The sequence below is a fragment of the Pteropus alecto genome, unplaced genomic scaffold (assembly GCF_000325575.1).
Source record: "Pteropus alecto unplaced genomic scaffold, ASM32557v1 scaffold13, whole genome shotgun sequence".
Classification (NCBI taxonomy): domain Eukaryota; kingdom Metazoa; phylum Chordata; class Mammalia; order Chiroptera; family Pteropodidae; genus Pteropus; species Pteropus alecto.
In genome coordinates, this window is record NW_006434373.1 from 9,975,282 (window position 1) to 9,981,281 (window position 6,000).

Sequence of the window (6,000 nt, forward strand, 5' to 3'; positions counted from 1 at the left end):
AAACTTTTCTTAAACGGTCCAGTCCTAAAATAACAGTAACGATTTATAGATCTCTTAGGGGCAGGAGCTGTATTCCTCTTATTTATGTTCTTATAGTGCTTAGCTTGGCAGATAATAGATGTACTATATGCTTGTTGATTTTTTTAAGGCAAATTTCTTTATTTAAAACAGTACTTGTCTTTTGAGAGTAAAGAAAAAATATTTTTTGTAAAAGCCCCTATAGGATTCACTTTTTTTCTTCTGATACTAAAACTTGAGTGTCAAAGCAAGACCTGCAAATCTGGGATCCCAGCCTACTGAACAAATCCCCTCAGCTTTCACCATTTTACCTCCCAGGATTTCCAGTGCAGTCTTCTTTCCAGAGAAAACAATCATTCGTTTGATTGACATTTCAGGATGCCTTTGATCTCTGCAGAGTTTGGAAGTGTACCCTGACGGCGCTCTTTTTGTTCTCCTTGTTCCATCCGAAGGTGGCCACCCTCTCCATTCCTTGGTTTCCCTCCTAACAGGACTTAAATGGAAGGCTGTCTCCTAGTTCCTCTCTCATTTGGCATATATTTTTCATTTTAATGTTTTTATTACTAATCATAGTAGGAGGTTGGGTAGAGGGTGTCAAAACAAACATGGGGTGAGTTGCCGGTTGGGGGAATCTGAGATGCTTCATCATCATCCCTCACCTCCATGACAGTGAGCATCATGAAACCAAGAAGGCTTTTGGGGTCGTTTTTTGTTTTTTAACATGTATTATTGCTACAGTTTCTTCCTTGTTTAGATGCAATCTTGCATCATTTCTTAATGTATTTTGTATTTTGAGATCCATTATTCATTTATCCCACCTGACAGTACTAACTGCTGCAATAATATCACAGCTCTTCATTTCTCTTTTTATCTTCCTCAGGGTGCTTCTACCCTAGAATTTCCACACAGTGTGTCTTTTTGATTCGCATCCCTCCTCCCTCGGTGGTTTCTCTCTTTTAAGCAAAGTCCAGCTTTTCAAAGCTATTTTCAAAGTCTATTTTGACTCTCATCTTGCTACATTCTGGATTGATGTTACGAATCTGAGATTCTTTCTCTTATATTATTTTTTATTTGGAGATAATTGTAGATTCGCATACAGTTATAAGAAATAATACAGAAATCTCATAGACCCTGCACTCAGTTTCCCCCAGTGGTAATACCTTGCATAATTATACCACATTATCACAACCAGGAAATTGACATCGATACCTCCACCAACCTCTTCAGACGTCACCAGTCCTGCATGTACTCATCTGCATATTTAGTTCTGTGCAGTTTTTATCACACGTAGATTTGTGTGGTCACCACAGTCAAGATACAGAATAGTTCCAACACAAGGATCCCTTATGCTACTCGTATATTATTACTTTTTTAAAATATTTTCTTGAGCACCAACTGTGTACTAGCAGTATGCTAGCTGTTGTAGATACTATGGAAAGTAAAAACAGATGGGATTCCTGCCCTTGGAGAACTTAAAGTTTAGGTTAACTCAGCCTTATTGTGGCATGTACACCCAGGTTGGGTGTAAACAACTGGGACTAAACATTGTTACCAGCCCTCTTTCCAGGGGACTTCTTGGGGAATAACCAGGCCCCTCGGTCACTCATTCACAACTTTACATCTGCAGCTGTCCAAGTATCGCAGGCTGTCAGAGCATTTGTTTCCTTCTATGTTCAAAATTCTCCCATCAGTTGGTGAATCTGTTTTTTCCTGAAGACAGTGAAACAGAATAAAGTAGAATTTTCTCTCTACTTCATAGAAACACGTATTGATTCGGTTGCTTCTGCCTTCACCTTTGGGTCTCATATTTATGGAAAAAACTTTGCCAGCCATCTGCGGGAAACAAAGAGTTCTACTGGGACACAAACTCTATTGAAGGGTCAGACATATCGTACATAGATAAGGGGAAACTGGATGCACTTACTATATTGACCTAAATAAAGACTCCAAGAGTTGAGTAACCCTAATTTTCACAAAGTGAGACATTTAATATTACTTGAAATACTCATTTATAAATACCAAATATGAGTATTGAATATTACAGCCGCATTTTAAAATCCCACAGAGTCTTGTCTTAAATGGTCTCTCCCACCTCTAAGTTCTTACCAAGAAGATACTAATTTTGGTTATGGCCTGATTTAGGATAATGGTCCTCACAAAATGCAGATCGAAGGCTGATTTCTAGTTCAAAGTAGAAGGAGCGAAGGGCCCATATGGGACAGTTTGGTTGGAATAAAACAGACGGGGAAAGAGAACGATGGAGACAGGAGCCAAGAGAAGGCTATCGAATATTAAGGCCCTTCATTTGTTGTTCTTTCATATTCCAATCTTTTCTTTAAACTTATAGGAATTAGTTTATCTTAACATTGGCTTTTTCTGAGTAATAAGTGAGGAAGAAAAAAGCTTTTCACCTTCTACTTTGCAAATCTCTACATTATTTGAAATAATTTTACTTTCTAAATAACATGTGACATCACAGAGAAACCTTTATTCAAGAGAGCCATGGATGTGTTTGTAATAAAGCTGTGATGAGGTACGCTGGTGGGAAAGAGAGACCACAGGGAAACTCAGGTAACCAAAGGTGGTTGCTAAATTGCTTTGCCCAACAGACGAGAGAGAAGCTGGGGACACTGGAGGCCCCAAAGCAATGCCGAATAAAAAGAACTTGGGAAGCACAGTTTTCAGATTATTGGCCGAACTATTACTGTGCAATACAGACTCTTTTCCGAAGCACGCCTTTAAATCTTCATTAAATTCTATATGCTGTGTGACTCTCTTAGTGGCTCTCTGGAAATAGTTGGCATTTGGGTGTGCAAAGCTTGAATGGAAAATCTGTTACACCTTGCTTGATTTGAATCCTGTTCTATTTACCAGTTGTGTGACCTCGTGGGTTGAATAGTGTCCTCTCAAAATTCATATCTACCTGGAACATCAGGATGTGACTGTATTTGGAAACAGAGTCTTTACAATTACAATTAGTTAAGGATCTGGAAAGGAAATCATCCTGGACTTAGAGTGGGCCCTAAATCCCATGACTGGTGTCTCATACAAAGAGAAGAAGACACAGAGACGGAAAAGATGGCCATTGAGGATAGAGGCAAAGATTGGAGTGATGCTGCCTCAAGCCCAGGGAACACCATGAACCACCAGAAGCTGAAAAGGCAAGGAAGGACCGTCCCCTGGAGCCTTCAGAGGAAATGTGGCCCTGCTCTCACCTTGATTTTGGACTTTGGCCTGCAGAATGTTTCTGTTGTTTAAAGCCACTGTTTGTGGTCATTTGTGGCAGCTCTAGAAAGCTATTACAGCAAGGAACTTAGTCTTTCAGCACCTCAGCTTCCTTGTCTATAAAATACTGCTCTTTTCACAGAATTATTGGGTGGTTGAAATGAGAAAAGGTATATAAAGCCCTAGACCAGTGTTTGGCATATAAAAATATTCAGTAATTTATTGAAGGAAGACTAACTCTCACTTTTCTTGAGGTTTTTATTCTGTAATTAAGTGACTCAGAAACAACCTCAGATTTAAATTTTTATCACTTATGTTCTAAGTCTGATTAGTTCAATAAGTACTTTAAAACTGTTACACTGTTTATCGAAACGAACTAGCTTGAGCATCCTGCATTTCTAATTATTTTATTTTTAAATATATAGCATTTTTCAAGGACCGGTACAGCTTTCTGCTTCCTACTTGTGATAAGTGTTGGAGAAAATGTTTTCCCTGTAGATTTAAATTGGACTTTTATCCATTATTTAAAAACAGTTTTGTCTCAGCAATTTCATTTTGATAGCATTAATCTTGCTGAATAGATTTTAAATTTATCTTGAGGAATATCAAAACTGCTCATTTCTAGAACTTTCTGATACAATATATGGATGGCAGCTTTTACAGTGCTTGTCTAGGAATCTGCAGACATCAGCAAACGATGTGATAAGGTAGAAAGAACAGAGTCCGTGAGTGTGAGATCTATCCTAGGGCCACCTTCACAGGCAGAAGTCAGTTTTTCAAGCTTCAACAATTCAATTAAATACCAACACTTCCAATCCTGCCATTAGTTACCAGGAACCTGGAATGAGTCATTTAATTATACCTCAATTGCTTCTAATAAAAATAATGGTAGTGGTGCTTGGTGGTTGCTTTTGTTACAATGAGAGGGTTGTACTAAACCAGCGGTCATTAAACATCCTTAGATGCTTAACTTTTTTTTTAACCAAACTTTATACAGAAGTACACTGTTAAAAGATATAAAAAAGTGAGCTGCTTTGAATGCTTATATAAATCCTCATAAAAACTTGTGAAATATAAGCATGTTTGAAATTCCAACACTTGTGGAAATAAAATATTTTGAAAGTTTATAATCCTCATATGACCTAATAAGGTAAAAAGTAGCTCAGACTGAAAAAATAAAATTCTGCTCTGTCATTCATGAGGCTGAGATAGCACAGATCAGGACAGCTGCAAAGTGAACAGGAAACCACATTTCTCCCATGGACACACTGAAGTTGTACTGCATCAAATAATCCCCTTCTGGGGGCGACGGCTGCTTTCTTACTGAGAAACCTAGAATCGACTATCAGAAACATTGCTGTTTGAAATCATCGGTAAGAATGAAACATCCTGCTCTACCTGGAGGCTCCATATCACTTAGACACAATCAAGCAGCCTTGGTTTCCAGCCAATGTACAGAGCTTCATTTAAAGGGTTTCTGGATATACCTGTCCACCCTGGGTCCATTCTGCAGTTCAGATCTGATGTTGACCCTTTCCACACAGCCCTCTTTTGCCTCAATCCTTTTAAACACAATTTCCTTTAAATTCTACTCAACCTCCTCCCCACACCACCCCACCCCAATCCCTGAACTTCATCTTTGTTTGGTGAGGCATCTCAGGATTTCTCTGATGTTCAGTCTCCCACATTGCAACGAGCCAATAAACATGACTGTCCAATGACAGTTTTGTGCTAGAGGTCTCTGGGCTAAGACAGGCCTCATGCTAATCATATGACCTTGGTGGAGCCATTTATCTTTTTACCTCATTTGTAAAGTGGAGAAAATTCTCTGCCTGGCCTTTACAAAGTGGGAGTAAGGATCAAATGTGATCATGTATACAAAAGTTCTTCATGGATAGAACATGTATTAGGGGTTTCACTGGGGCTAGCACTTTTTTTTTCTTTTTTTATATAAATTTATTTAAATTAGCTTCAAGTATACAGAATATTGGTTAAACATCTATATTGTTCATAAAACAATCCCCCCAATTGCTCCCTCCCTCCCCTGGGCCTCCACTTAGCCATCATATTAATGCTAACTGCATGCCCTCTGCCGTGCACCCCATCTCCATGCCCAACTATCAACTACTAATTTGTACTTCTTTAACCCTTTGCCCCATTCTCCCAGCCCCCCAACCCCCCTCCCTTCTGTCCGTCACCAAATTGTCCACACTATTCGTGAGTCTGTTTTTAATTAGTTTGTTCTTTTTGTTCCTTAGATTCACACATAAGTGAAATCATATGGTATTTATCTTCCTCTGTCTGACTTATTTCACTCAACATAATAACCTCTATGTCCTAGGTTTAATATACTCTATGTTATATTAAGAATTTTACATTTCTTATCAGTCAGAATTTTGAGCTATGTTTGTTCTTCATTCTTTTCTATTTTCCATTTGAAAATGAAAGGTATTTTTTAAAGAAAATGAACACACAATTCAGCATTTAGTACTAATAAAGCTTAAAAGGAGTAATCATTTTCTAAATTGGAGAGAACAAGAATTATTTAAATGCTCTTTTTCTTCCACATTTTTACTAAAGCAGAGACAAAACTACTTCAAGAGCTTTGTAAAACGACTATTTTACAAAAGGTGGCATTCTTTAGGCTCTGCTCTTGATACCTTTACTTCTATATTGTCTTCACTCTAAAGTATATCAGGAATGCAGCGTGGAAGAACACACAGCAAAGACATGGCAAGGACATAGTAATAACAAATT